The sequence below is a fragment of the Rutidosis leptorrhynchoides genome, chromosome 8, assembly GCF_046630445.1.
Source record: "Rutidosis leptorrhynchoides isolate AG116_Rl617_1_P2 chromosome 8, CSIRO_AGI_Rlap_v1, whole genome shotgun sequence".
NCBI classification, from domain to species: Eukaryota; Viridiplantae; Streptophyta; class Magnoliopsida; order Asterales; family Asteraceae; genus Rutidosis; species Rutidosis leptorrhynchoides.
Window position 1 is genome coordinate 225,631,029 of NC_092340.1, and position 16,354 is coordinate 225,647,382.

Here is a 16,354-nt window from a genome sequence, read left to right on the forward strand (position 1 = left end):
GGATTTCAAAGGTCAAATAAGAATAGAGATATGTGCTTTATGTTAAACATCTTGTGGTCTTCTATTTCTTATTTATACAGCTAAAATGGCGAACAATCACTTCATCAACTCTGAAACCAACATTCCCTATAACTACTGGACTGCAATACTAGAGAGGCATACACTGTGGCCTGCTCTAAGCTCAACTGCCAGTGTGCCTGTAACAGATCTGGAGCTACTGAACAGAACTATTAGGTTTGTGGAAGCTACACAACCTACTGCTGCAAATTCAGAGGGTACACAAGCTCGATTTGAATTTCAGCTTCCTCTTGTTCAAAATGCTCCTGCTTTCCCTGTTACTCAGGAGATGATGTCTTCAATTTTTTATCTTGGTTATGTTGAAGCTACCAATGTTCCACCGGCTAAGTTTCAGAAGAAATACCTGCACTCAAGGTGGTATGTGATCTTCTCAATCATTAAAAGATACTTGCTAATGACCAGGAGTGGATCCGACAGCCTGACTGTGCCAATGCTTAGATTGTTCTACTCTTTCACAAGATTAGAGGCTCCTGACTATGCAGAACTTCTATGGGATTTGGTTCAGGCTCAAGTTGATATGCCAAGGGGTTCATACATCCCTTGTGAAAGGTTTTTCTATCTCTTTATCCATGATGCTATAAATGCTTGCATAAATGCAAATATATTTGTACCAGGTTCACAAGGATTACAGATGAAAAATTTGGGGAGCTGAAGATGAATACTCCGATGGTATCTGACAATCAATTCACTGCGCCGATTCCAAATTAGCTTGTGGGGCTAGCTGCACCCCAACACGCTCGAATGCGTTCATATTTTGAGGCTGTAGGAATACCTCATCTGAACCTGGTACAACAAGCACAAGTTGAACCCATCGTGGTTCCAGCCTCAGAGGTTGTGGAGGAAGCTATAGTACAACCACCTGGGCCAGCTAATCCTCCACTTAGGGTGAACCTTAAACGTTCTAGGGTAGCACACCATGCTCAACCCGTGAGGATCGGGGAAACTAGTTCATCTAGTATTGAACCAACCCTTTTACCAACACCCGAAGAGAGCAGTGACACTGATTCTTCAACAACTGAATCATCTCCTGAACATTCTCCTAAGCAAACTCGATTTATGCCTGATGAGATGATTCAGACTCCACCAACCCAACGAGTAACTAGATCTAGGACTTCGACACCTATCGTTCGCCAAACAGTTACTCCAAAAATTGGTGATACGGACCAAGACCTAGAGCCGATTAGGTCACCCTCACCCACCTTCATATCACATCCAATAATAACAGTAAGCCCTACGCTAAATGAAGCACAAGCTTCGGTAGGCAAGAGAGCTAAACGCACGGATAGTAAAAAGACCAATAAGCCCATCCAATCTAAACAAGACTTAATAATAAATCCTATACAGCAAGATGCTTCGGCATCTAAGGAAGTAAAGTCTTCCTCTGCAGTAAAGTCTGTGTTGACTCAATCGATTGAGGAAACTCAATCATTGAAGTCCAGAACGGCCGAAGGGGAGCCGAAAAGTCTTGAAAAGGCACCCTGGGTATCGGCTGGAAATCCTCATGTACCTCAACGTAAAACAGGGCCTCGAGGTCCAGCTTATCTTGATGAGGGAGATCTGCCGCGTCTCATGGAAATGAGTCAACATGATAATCCTTCGGGATATTTATCAGACTTCCACTAGACTGATCCCTTGGTTCATAAAAGTGATCCATTGGTTCAAACCACTTCTCTTCCAAATTTTGAATCTCAGGGTGTGGAGGAAGAGTCGTTAACTAAAAGAGATGTACCACCTCATGGTATATCAATGATTTCAGGAGTCGGAGATAGCAATATCTCTGTGAGATTTAAATCGACGGGTAGTTCTACTACTTTGTCAGAGTCCCATAAGACTAAAGTCATGGAGGCGGATGCTTCGAAAGAAACTTCGTTGGCGACAACTCCGGTTGTTGCCAAACCTCCATCAAAAGGGGATATCACGAATCTGACTAGTAGTATGTACAACTCTACATATAAGTATATTACCGCACATATATCCTTACCTGCCCTCACGGTAAATCAAACACTTCCACCGATATCGCCTTCAACAGTTGCTACTGATGCTGATGTTATTCGTGGTTACACCGTTGTTTCACCAACTGGGTTACCTTCTCGGATTTCGAATAGATATGGATTAAGATATCTCTCTGACAATGAGGTGGAGGAACTATATCTTGTTGAGTTTGCTAAACGAACTGATCTTGATGAAGTTCGTGAGACTATGATGATTTATCTTGAGCAAGCAAGGATAGTATATCCTTTATCTCCATGCAAGTCGCCTGGACCAATTCACATGCCTAATCATGATGATTTCGATCCCGACAATCTTCATGAGGGGGAGAATAGACGAAGTGGTTATTGGTCCAGTGGTTTTCAAAGATCAACTTATGAAGCTGGTGCATCTAGTCAACATAAGGATCAAGATGTTGTTGATATATCTGATTCTGAAAGTGATGAAATTGAGGAAATCCAGTGTGAAAGTTTTCTAGATGAATCGGAAGGTCAGAGAGAGGGTGTCTCAGGGATGCTTATGATTATGGATTCAGCTGATCAAGTAGAGAATAAGTCAGCTCAAGAGGACAATCAAAACTTTGATAATATTGAAGATATTTTGAAGGGGTCGTCGAGTGTCGCCAATGAATTCAATGATCATCAATTTGTTAACTTGTCATCTCCAACTGATGAATTTGAGATACACTTTAAAAAGGAGATTTTCTCTAACGGCAAAGAAGATACTACGACTCCTCCTGATCTGAATGTTCCATTTCAAATTGCAGAGATTGTTCTTGAGCGTGATGCTAATTTCCAACTAAGTGAGGAAGAAGAGAAGATGATTCTTCGTTCACCATTCATTGAACAACAAGCGTATATAATCTATGGTGATTCCTTTCTGCATCAATGAGTGTTCTGGGTGCATGGAAATATCATAAGAATCCGGAATATCTCAAAGCTTATCTGAGTGTTCGCAATAAATTTAAATTGAAGAATGAAGAAAAACTTCAAGATCAGTGGAATTCAGAGATTAAAAGCATAAATAAGGTTTTGATGATTAATAAGGATGGAGTGAAGATGCCAGTGTTTCAGGTAATAAGAATGGATGATGAGGATTATCAGTTCTCTGAAGCAGATTTTGATAAACTAAAGATGGATGACATTATTTTCATCTACAATTACTTGATTAATTTAAATGATTCTGCAACAACTTATCATGCTATTGCGATGAAGGCAGTCTACAGATTTATTCTTGACTCGATGAGATGGATGTCTGTTCACGATTTTCAGATGGGGTTAGAATCTGGACAAAAAAAGCTCGAAATCAAACCGCCTAATCAAGTAATCAAAGTGCTAAGATATATGTCCTTACTTGAAGTGAGTGACTATCCATATGGATTTACATTTGTCGATTCTCATTATACAAAGATCTTCATCAGAGTCTCAGATTTCAGAAGATACTCAGTCGGAACGTTAATGTACGCTTTCAAATACTTGAGATTGAGATTGATCAATAACTGCTATTTAACTGAAGATAATGAGATTGTTAAATACATTCTCACAAGATTGAAAAGTTGTCTAAAGACAAGAGTGAACATACGAAGATATAAGAATCTCAAGGGATTCAAAACTAAAGTTCACTTCAGAGGAACAAAGCTCCTTTAGTTGTTTTAAATAGGATTATATTGTAAAGTTCACATTTAACACTAAGGGGGAGAATGTTAGGACCCTGAAGTTGTATAGTGTTAATGTGAAATAAGCTTAAATGATGGTTCCTTAGAAGAGGGCTATATAAGGAACCTAAGTAGTCCTAATTAGATAGCCATTGCATTGTAACTGAGTTCTAGAAGCTGTGGAATGTAAATCTTATTGATTCTCTCTAATAATGAGTCTCCTTTACACTTACCGAATCTCATTCTAACTTGTCTTTTCTTCTAATCTCAACATGATCTGACCTATCAATATGCTAAAACGTTTTAATTTGACTGCTTTAAACTAATGATAACCCCAATGAGGACATTACTGAATGCTGATGCTAATGGGGAACCCTTTGATGTTACGCTTTATCGAAGCATGGTTGGCTCTTTAATGTATCTGACTGCAAGTAGACCAGACATTACACTTGCTGTAACTGCTTGTTCTCGCTTTCAGTCGAACCCTAAGAAATCCCACTCCAAAGTGGTGGTTAGGATTTTTCAATACTTGAAAGGTACTCCTAATCTTGGAATCTGGTATCTACATGGATCTGATTTCAATCTCACTACTTATACTGATGCGGATCATGACGGTTTCCATGTTGATAGTTAAAGCACATTTGGATCAATTTAGATGTTAGGGAATAGGTTAGTTGGTTGGTCATCCAAGAAACAAAACTGTGTTTTTTTATCAACTGCTGAGTCTGAGTATATTGCTGCAGCTCATTGTTGTTCACAAGTTTTGTGGATGCAAACTCAACTCCTAGATTATGGCTATAAGATAACTAAGACCCCGATATACTGTGATTCATAGAGTGCAATTGCCAAAACTAGCAACCCAATTCCGCAATCTAAGACTAAACACATAGATATTCGTTATCATTTCATTAAGGACCATGTTGAAAAAGGAGATGTAGAGTTATACTTTGTGCCTACCAAAGTGCAATTAGCTGACATGTTCACTAAACCCTTAGATGAACATAGGCTAAAGTTCTTGATAAAAAAAATTGGCATGGTAGAGTATAGTGCTTAACTTTCTTTAACTATATTGGGCCTTATACCTGGGATTATGTGTTTAGGGGGAGTAATACTTTTCTAGGGGGAGTAACGGATACCTTATGCTTTCGTTATTATCTTTCAAGGGGGAGCCTTTAGATTTCTCTTAACTTCCTGGGTTTATTTTTCAATGGTTACGAAAGGGGGAGGTAACTGATTGATGTCATATTTCAAGGGGGAGTTATTAACTTTTCTTGCGAAAGGTCAAAATGGTGATAAACTTTACTGTATATCACATTTTGAGGGAGAAAATGAAAAGAAAATTGATTTTTTCAGAAGTGAATTCATAAACTCTTTTTTTATATCTGAAATAATTTACTAAGGCTTGTATACATCTCAGTATGCAACCCGTTTTAACATTTGATATCACTGAAGATTTGTACTTTGTACATAATTCAAAGTTTTTCTAAGTACAAATCTTGTTTTTTAGAAATTTCTTAAAATTTGGAAAAGTTAAAATCCAAAAAGAATTGTTTTCACTGAATAAATGCTATTTTTAGCATTTTACCGAATCTGACAACCAACAATGCAGATTCGGTTTGTTCAAAGTTTTCAAAAATTGTCTCAGAAATGTTCTTCATTGAAAATGTGATAAACTTGAAAAATCATGTTAAAAAATTATCAAAATTTGAAGAGAAATGGATTAAAATTTGAAAATGGACTGCTTTCGGTATAATAGGCCCATTCGGTAAAGCCCATTAATTGAAAATCTTCGGTATCTATAAAAGGAGGGTCAAAGTCAAACTTTCTCTCTTACTGTTCTTAATTACATACCGAGTCTGATTAAACATACCGAATCTGCCTAATCTACCGAGTCCGTCCTTCTCTATCTCCAAATCTTTGGTATTTCTTTGTTTTAATCAAATTTAAGTTTAAATGTTCTAGATCTGAGATAAATACATGTTTATTAACCAGAAAAGATCAATAAAAACAAGATTATGACATTTAATTTTGAAATTGTTGATTATACCGAATTTGAAGTCTGAGTTCTTAAATCTTTGATTAAACTCAAATGATTAGGTTGATTGACATGAAATCTGGTCTCATCTGTGTTAAGTTGATTGATCTATCAATTGACCGAGTCTGATTACATGTTTAATTGATTGTTTGATGGATTCTGTACATACCGAATGTGTTCTTGCTACAGTACCGAGTCTGTTCAATTGATTGACATGTTTTCCTGTGTTAATTGAGATGTTAATTGATTATGGTTATGATTTTGCATGATATGAGACTGAATATGCATGTTTGAGTGATTATCTGTGAATTTTGAAGATACCGAATCTGTTCGTCGCTTGATACCGAGTCTGCTATTTGGTACTTTGAAATAATTCGATTCTTGTCTTGAAACACTTAACATGTTTTATTCTAAGTCTTTGAATTGAAAACTCAAGCTTATTTGATTACTGAATCTAAATTTTTCATGAATACCGAATCTGCTCGGACTGTGTTGAATAATTGACTAAGTGTTGTTGTAATTCCTTATGGTATATATTTGATATTACATGATAGGGTGTAATGTGATGAATATCGTATGAATATCATGTTTGTCAAATGTTGATACATATTTGGACTAAATGATTTTTATAACTTAGAAAAACCATAAAAAAATATAAAATATGAAAAATACAATGGTTTTCAAAGGAAATAGAATAGAGATATGTGCTTTATGATAACATCTTGTAGTCTTCTATTTCTTATTTATACAGCTAAATGGCGAACAATCACTTCATTAATTCTGAAACCAACATCCCTTGTAATTACTGGACTGCTATTCTAGAGAGGCATACTTTATGGCCTGCTCTAAGCTCAACAGTTAGTGTGCCAATCACATACTTAGAGCTTCTTAATAGAATAATAAGGTTTGTGGAGGCTACATAACCTATAGCTGCCAATCCACAGGGAGAACCAGCTAAATTTGAATTTGAGCTGAGAGGGGTACAAGGATTCAGGAGTATCACTAAAGCTGACTTCAGGAGGATTTTTTAGCTTCCTCTTGTACAGAATGCTCCTGCTTTTCTTGCTACTCAGCAGATGATGAGCTCAATCTTCCAGCTTGGTTATAGTGGAGTTACCAATGTTCCACCAGCTAAGTTCCAAAAGAAGTACTTGCACTCTCGGTAGTATGTGATCTTCAGAGATGCTTGCTGATGATAAGGAGTGGATCCGACAGCTTAACTGTGCCAATGCTCAAGCTGTTCTACACGTTCACAAGAGTGGAAACTCCGGATTATGCAGAACTCTTGTGGGATTTGGTTCAAGCACAAGTAGACAAACAAAGGGGTTCCTACATCCCTTGTGAAAGGTTTTTCTGTATCTTTATCCATGATGCTATAACTGCTTGAAGAAATGCAAATATTTTTGTACCAGGTACACATGGATTACAAATGAAGAGATTTAGGGAGTTAAAGATGAATACGTCGGTGATTTCTAACAATCAATTCACTGTGCCAATTCCAGATTGGTTATTGAGGCTAGCTGAACCCTAAGACGCTCGAATGCGTTCTTATTTTGAGGCTGTAGGAATACCTCTTCTGAACCCGGTACAAGAACAAGTTGAACCAGTCGCGGTTCCAGCCCCAGAGGTTGTAGAAGAACCTGTACTACAACCACCCGGGCCAGCTAATCCTCCACTTAGGATAAACCTCAAAAGCCCTAGGGTAGCACAACAAGCTCAACCCGTGAGGATCAGGGAACCTAGTCCTCTTAGGATTGAACCTACCCTATCAACTACACCTGAGGATAGCAGTGACATCGATTCATCAGTAACTGAATCATCTCCAGAACATTCTCTAAAGAGAACACGATATATGCCCAATGAGATGATTCAGACTTCGCCAACCCTACGAGTAACTAGATCTAGGACTACGACTCCTATCGTATGCCAAACAGTTACTCCAACCGTTGGTGATACAGACTAAGACCTAGAGCCTATTAGGTCACCTTCACCCATCTCCGTATCCCATCCAACAATAACAGTAAGCCCTACACTAAATGAAGCGCAAGCTTCAGTAGGCAAGAGAGCTAAACGCACGGATGGTAAAATGACCAATCAGCTCATCCAATCTAAATAGGACTTAATAATAAATCCTACTAAGAAAGGTGCTTCGGCATCTAAGGAAGTAAAGTCTTCCTCTGCAGTAAAGTCTGCGTTGACTCAATCGATTGAGGAAACTCAATCATTGATGTCCAGAACGGCCGAAGGGTAGCCAAAAAATCTTGAAAAGGCACCCTGCGTATCGGATAGAAATCCACTCGTGCCTCAACGTACAACAGGGTCTGGAGGTCCAGTTTATCTTGATGAGGGAGATCTGCCGCGTCCCATGGAAACGAGTCAAAATGATAATCCTTCAAGATATTTATCAGACTTCCAGCAGACTGTTCCTTTGGTTCAAGAAATTGATCCATTGGTTCAAACCACTTCTTCTCCGGATTGTGAATCTTAGGGTTTTGGGGAATGAGTCTTTAACTGATAGAGATGTGCCACCTCATGGTATGTCAATGATTTCAGGAGTCAGAGATAGCAATACCTCTGCGAGAACTAAACCAACGGGTAGTTCTGCTACTTTGTCAGAGTCCCATGAGACTAAAGTCATGGAGGTGGGTGATTTGAAAGAATCTTCACCGGCGACAACTCCGATTGTTGCCCAACCTCCATTAGAAGGGGATATCACGAATCTGACTAGTAGTATGTACAGCTCTACATATAAGAATAATACCGCACATTTATCCTTACCTTCCCTCATGGGATATTAAACACTTCCACCGACATCGCCTTCAACAGATGCTGGTGTTGCTATTCCTATGGCTACTTTACCACCATCACCCCCGCATTCACCAAATTATTATGATGCTTTGGAGCAAGAATATTTCAGTCATATGTTTTCTGGAGTCAATCTTGATGTTCTTCGACCTACTTCGTTGCAAGCAATGTTTCGTGCTCGAGTATGAAATCCGCTTACTTCCTGCTCTTCTCCTCTAAGCCCTCACCGTGATGATGAACATGACGATTCTGATCCTCAGAATAGCTATGAGGGGGAGATAGGAGTAGATGGAGAATTTCTAACGGACTAGGGGTAGTGGTGTGAGATCTACATCAGTTTCTCAAGCTCAAAAGGTTCATATGGAATTAGAATTGGTTCATGATGATATTAATGATAAGGAACCTGAGCAAGTCGTAATTCCAATTATTCATTATGAAGCTGATAGTGGACCAGTAGACGAGCATTTGAACTTAAGTGATTTTTATCTTGAAGAAACAGATGATGATGGGTTTGTTGTTCTAAGCAAATTATCTGCAGTATCTTCTATTCCTGAGGATGTAGAAATTGTGGATGAAGGGAATGATGATCCGGTGACAGAAACAGATGACGAAATGGATTCTACTGATGAAGATGGAGACAATCTTTATGTTAATCCAAATGATGATGACATCTTTGATCATATTGAAGATGATAATGATCCAACAGATGACACAATAAATCCTACTGATCATTCATCAATTTCTACACTACCATCGAGTTCAAATCCAACAAATGCAAATGAAAGTTCAACTTCTGGTACCTCTACTTCAAGTGAAACAGTGAATTCCAGATTCAAGTATAACAACGGTATATTCTTTAAGAATCGGGAACAAAGATTGCTATTGGCAGTTGAACATGATTTCATAACGTTACAAAACACATTCATCGAGGAAAATGCTTATAAAATCTTCCGCATTAATGAAACGCCAAGAAGTAAAAGGTTTACCTATATAGGTTCACGATTGCTTCCAGCTAATGAAAGAAACTGGTATGAGTTTATGTGGAGGAAACATATCCATCAAAATGAAGATGATTTGTGGCTTCAAAGAAAGTACCGATTGAAAGAATTACTGGATATTACTCTAGTCGGAGTTGAAATAAGTGTAAAGAAAGACGTTATCAGACAGTTCCATGTTATCAGAGAAGATGAGAAGGAATTCAAGTTTACAGAGGCTGATTTTCAGAACCTAGACATTCTTGACATCATTTACATCTACAACTACCTCAGTATTCTCACAATTCAACCTTATGCTAAGTCTCAAGCTTTAGAAGCTGTGAAGAGATACATGATGGAGACAATTGAACATATGAGACCTGAAGATTTTCAAATTGGTCTCGAAGCAAATAGGAAAAAGATTCGAATAATTTGTCTGAATCAATTCACAGAGGGACTGAAGGATATGGGAATGTTTCAAATGCAATTCGAACCCGAAGGGTTTGTATTTGTATATTCTTAAAAAGAAAAAGTGTTCATCCGCACTGAAGAGTTAAACAAATACTCAGATGGTACACTCAAGGCTGCACTAAAGTATCTTAAAATTCGTCAAAGCAAGTTTGACGACATTGACATGAAAATGGGTCTTGGAGAGTTCATAAATCATATCAGAGATCGTCGTCTGAGACTCCGGGTCCGTACTAGACAATTTGAGATTCTTCGTGGCCAAAGAAAAAGAAGGTATTTTAAAGAAATGGATGAATATCCATTACATGAGGGAGATCCAAAAAAAGCGTGGGACGTCTGGAAACCTTCTAAGTAAATTTCAGAAAATCAAGTTGAAGTTTCAAAACCAGATGGCACACGATGGAAACTAACGTTTAGACCTCTCAAGATTACTAGATAGGATTATATTGTAAATTTCACATTTAACACTAAGGAGGATATTTTTAGGACCCCGAAGTTGTATAGCGTTAATGTGAAACATGCTTAAATGAAGGTTCTTAGAAGAGGGCTATATAAGGAACCTATGTAGTCCTAATTAGATAGCCATTGTATTGTAACTGAGTTCTAGAAGCTGTGGAATGTAAATTTTATCGATTCTCTCTAATACCGAATCTGTTCTTCACTTACCGAGTCTCACTCTAACTCATCACATCTTCTAATCTCACCATGATTTGACCTATCATCTATATAAGATTTGATTCTTTGGTAATTAAGGAAATTAAGATTTTCTTTGATTAAATGCGGTAATTTGCCTTGATTTCTATGTCTGATATTTCACTATAAATTTACCTCTTCCGTTCCATTAGTTTCACCATTCCTATACTTTCTTCCTCTATTCATAATTCCAAAAGATCCATTAATATGCTCAATCCAGTTTTGATCCTTGACCTTATATTGACTATTGCTACAATCATCCTTCTTTTTCATCTACCACCGAAGGAATCTGTTTACTTCTACTTCGCTCTTGGGGTGGTGGTTTTCATAATCCTTCCTTACATCTGTCTTTCCATAATTATTGACATTCACGGTTTATGATCTTTCTTGTTTGCTGTGATTTATACTCCTATTTGTATTTCGAAGCTTCATGCTTTTGTTTTTCTCTTCTTGGGTTTTAAGTAAGGCAAGTAATTGTCCAGAATTCGTAGGTATGAAGTTTCGGATGAACATAACTAATGTTCTAACACTAAGCGGTCTGAAGTTTGAAGTTGTCACTTTTGTATTCGGAACTCGTTTAATCTACTGGTACTTCTATCCTTTATCTTTATATAATGTCTTCTATCATTTTGTTCTGTGATGTTGTTGCCATGATTAGCGAGTAGTTATCTTTAGTGTATGCTATGATGTAACCAGTTATAATGCAGAAATAATATTATGGTTTGTGTATGTTGTCAAAATGCTTTCCGATTATGCTTTAAACTCAATCGCTTTCCAACAAATAGAACGTAGTTATTGGCTCTGTTATTGGGAAGTCGTGAACCCCGTTTCAGAGTACTCTATATGTGCCACCCCTTGGTAAGAGAAGTCTATCGCACAATGTAAGATCGACTGAGGCACACCGGTTGTAGTAAGTCTGTCAAGCTTTGGATTTCGACTGAGGACTCTTTCGTAGTGAAACATCTGACTAGACCCTTAGTACATTGTCTGTTCCAGACCATGCTAGTGTAGTCACCAAGCATATAAACTTCATACGTGCATGCTGAAGCACAACGGTTGTTGTAATCTGTACCTCTGCTAAGTAAGGCCATAGAACACGGTCAGTGTTGATCAGTACACTGCACCATAACGCGGTCTCAAGCATTGCACCCCGCTTGAGGGATTCTTAGTTAATTAAGGAACTGTTTGTTTAAACACATAAAGGATTGGACCGTTAGGATAACCGAACGTGTTCATGGTGTTCTTTATGGTTGAACTCTTTTTAAGGGCCTAACTACCTTTTAAAACCAATCATTAATGAAAGTATTGAAACACATCACATCTCTCGGATATGGTAAACCTTGTATTCTATTATGCTTAAGAACATTTAGACCTTTGTGGAATGTTAATATGTCACCCAACCGAGTCGCTCAATTGGATGAGCCGTCTGAACGTGTATGCCTGTAGTCAGACTGCAAGGGCGTCGGGGGTAAGGGACTTTGCTGTCAATTCAGAATCTTCCAGGCTATCTCATTACCCAGTGACATGTCTTACGATAGGGGCATTTAGGACCAGTGTAATGAATACAGGGCCTCTATCTATTCATGAGCCAGCATTCCATAATCTCGGCAGAATAACTGATGAAATCATAGTATGCACTTGTTTTAACTTTGTCTGAATTACGAATTTTATTGCATTTACTTTATCTATCTTATAAACTAGAAAAACCCAAAATTAGGTAACCACTACTCCTTCATAACTATCTTAAGCTTTCAATATAGATTCGATTCTACTGATATCTCAAAAATACGACTCTAGGTCATACTTCCCTTACTCAAAATAAGGAGTAGTACGATTTAGGCCCCCTAAATATAAATTTAAAACAATACCCCCTTTTGGTGGCTGATTCTGACGTGTTGCGACCGAACAAAACCGCACAAATAAAACTGTCCGTTTCGGACTTCAAGATTTATCACGAGCCAAAACTGCACACTAGCTATCTTTCAGAAGATCTTCTAGAGAAGTACCGGATCTACTACCACTATTGGTCCGATACTTTCTCAGAATTTACCCACCAAGACTCACATTCCCTCGAGAAGACCAAGATTACAACCATCAGCGAGGAATGTTTGCTTTTTAAAGCATTCCAATGGTCGAGCCAACGACCTTAAACAAAAGCGCTTATCGGGAGGCAACCCGTGCAATAAAGTAGAGTAGAAGAATAAAAGATGACAAATGAACCGATCAACAAAGGACGCAAGGATTGAAAGCTAGCTAGTATCGTCACAAGCAATATTTGCTAGGGGTACTTCTTTCTTCCCGTTACTAGCTCAAACTTTAAATTATGCCACATCCTAGCTTATCACTCTAGCTTATCACTAAGTGTGGGATCCCAACCCAAATAAACACTAGACAAATACTCCCAAATCTTCAACTAAAACTCCTAAGTGTAGGATACACTTGGAACATTGAGGACAATGTTCGTCTAAGTGTGGGATGTTGGTATAATCTTTTTATGCTATATTAAAATAACCTATTACGAAGATTTCAAGTTCTTAAGCCAAATTTCAAAAATTTTAACAAGAGAAAACCTTTCCGAAAAAGTATTTTTGAAAACCTAAAACGTTTGTAAATAAAAGTAAGGCTTAAGTAAGGTGGAAATCTTGTTAAGTTGAACCAAATCTCTAATAGAGCATTGCATGACTAAGGCATTATCGACCTAAATTGATTATAGTGAGGCACCCAAATAAGACCAGCATTCATCTTTAATGCTTCACTGTTCTCCGTTGAGAGTGCCGATGTCTGTTCACAGAATCAAAACTTGCTTTAGATCTAAATTTCCAAAGCAGCGAAACGTGATTCGGTTATAATCAGAAGACCTAACCATTTGTCACAAACAACCCTTTCACACCTCCACTACTTCTACTTCGCCACCACATTCACGTCATCTTTACTATCACTCGAAAAATCCAGAAAATGAGATTCCTTTCGAAAACCCGATGTTATAAACTTCTCAAGTATCGTGGCAAAGGTCTTGAAAAAGTTTACCGATAAAATTTTCTCGAGATGAAATCTCCAAAAAAAATAATAAAAAAATAAAATAAAAAATAATTATTTCAAAGTTCTGAAAAAGGTGCAGAACTTATAAAGAGAAACGCCGAAGAAGAACTTGACCGAGAATGATTATCAAATGTAGAAAAGTTCAAAAGTACTTCTCAAAAATTTCAGCACTCATATCTATCCGAATAAAAGTCTACGTAAAGACTATATTACCCTTTTCTTTCTCACCCCTGAAGAATAACTTCACTACCACTCCAAAATTTCTTTTCCACCATTGATACATGACCTAGAAGCTATGCTTACTACCATTCTTACATTAGTAGCAAGGATTTGAGTCTTTATCAAGCCTATGACGATGACTACAGCATGACTGGCTATAAGTGAATTCATTTCTCAGGTCTATAGGGAACCCTAAACACTTGTGTGATTTGAGTGACCCGTGAAAGCTAGCCTAAGTCATGTAACCTCCTCGCATGCTTGCAGAGATAGTTTCAATCCTAACATAGATGACTCACCTTATCTTTCGCTCTTATAATAAAAAGCAAACCGCTTAGGCTATTACATAAGAAACTCTGAAAAGATTTCTTAAGGTAAAATGAGAGTTTGCTTGAGGATAAGCAAAGTCTACGTGTGGGATATTTGATATCGGCCAAAAAGTCACATTTTTACCCCGATATTAAGGCCTAAAAATAAGAAAGATTAGAACTTTATCGGCAAAATACCCACTTTTTTGGTTAGAATTGACGATCAAGTAATTACGAAGATGGTACAAAAAGAATCAAGAGAATCGGAGCTAAAATGAAGATTCTAGAGCGAAAATGGTGAAAGACAAGAAATCAAGTTACGATCCAGCGGATCAGCAAGCCAAACGGCCTGCCAAACAGCTTGCCAAACGGCTTTCCTGGCTTGCAAACGGCCTGCCAAATGGCTTGCCTGGCTTGCAAATGGCTTGCCATACGCCCAAGTTAAACGGCCCCTGCAAACGTGCTGGCCTGGCAAACGGCCCCTGCAAACGGCCTGCCAAACGGTCTGCCAGCCATTTGCAGGCAAATTTCAAGCTTATTTAAAGGGTCTTTGTCATTCATTTCAATTCACACTTCAATTCACTTCTTTCTCTCTCTCTTGTACAATATTAGTTATACTTACAAGGTCTTTGACTCCGTGCAGGAAACCTAGTACCCGGAGAAGAACGCCGAAGATTGTATTAGGAGCGGTCTGGAGTTTAAAGTTATCACTTTTGTATTCGGAACTCTTTTAATCTACTAGTACTTCTATCCTTTATCTTTATATAATGTCTTCTATCATTATGTTCTGTGATGTTGTTGCCATGATTAGCGAGTAGTTATCTTTAGTGTATGCTATGATGTAACCTGTTATAATGCCGAAATAATGTTATGGTTTGTGTATGTTGTCAAAATGCTTTCCGATTATGCTTTAAACTCAATCGATTTTCCAACTAATAGAACGTAGTTATTGGCTCTGGTATTGGGAAGTCGCGAACCCCGCTTCAGAGTACACTATCTGTATCACCCCTTGGTAAGAGAAGTCTATCTAAGTATACAACATAAGATTAACTGAGGCACACCGGTTGTAGTAAGTCTATCAAGATTTGTATTCCAACTGAGGACTCTTTCGTAGTGAAACATCTGACTAGACCCTTAGTACATTGTCGGTCCCAGACCATGCTAGTGTAGTCATCAAGCATATAAACTTTATACATGTATGCTGAAGCACAACGGTTGTTGTAAGTTGTACCTCTACTAAGTATGGCCATGGAACACTGTCATTGTTGATCCGTACACTGCACCATAACTTGATCTCAAGCATTGCACCCCGCTTGAGGGATTCTTAGGTAATTAAGGAACTGTTTGTTTAAACACATTAAGGATTAGATCGTTAGGATAACCGAACGTGTTCATGGAAGTCAATGACTTGGCCATAGTATTCTTTATGGTTAAACTCTTTTTAAGGGCCTAACTACCTTTTAAAACCAATCATTAACGAAAGCATTGAAACACTTCACGTCTCTCAGATATGGTAAACCCTGTATTCTATTATGCTTAAGAAAGTTTAGACCTTTGTGGAATGTTAATACATCACCCAACCGATTCACTCAATTGGATGAGCCATCTGAACCTATATGCATGTAGTTAGATTGCACGGGCATCGGGGGTAAGGGATGTTGCTGTCTATTCAGAATCTTCAAGCCTATCGCATTACCCAATGACATGTCTTACGACAGGGGTGTTTAGGACCAGTGTAATGAATACAAGGCCTCTACCTATTCATGAGCCATCATTCCATAATCTCGGAAGAATAACTGATGAAATCATAGTATGCACTTGTTTTAACTTTGTCTGAATTACGAATTTTATTGCATTTACTTTATCTGTCTTATAAACTAGAAAGAACCAAAATTAGGTAACCACTACTCCTTCATAACTATCTTAAGTTTTAAATATAGGTTCGATTCTACTGATATCTCAAAAATACGACTCTAGGTCATACTTCCCTTACTCATAATAAGGAGTATTACGATTTAGACCCCGCTAAATATAAATTTAAAATAGTACTCCCCTTTTGGTGGATGATTCCGATGTGTTGCGACCTAACGACACC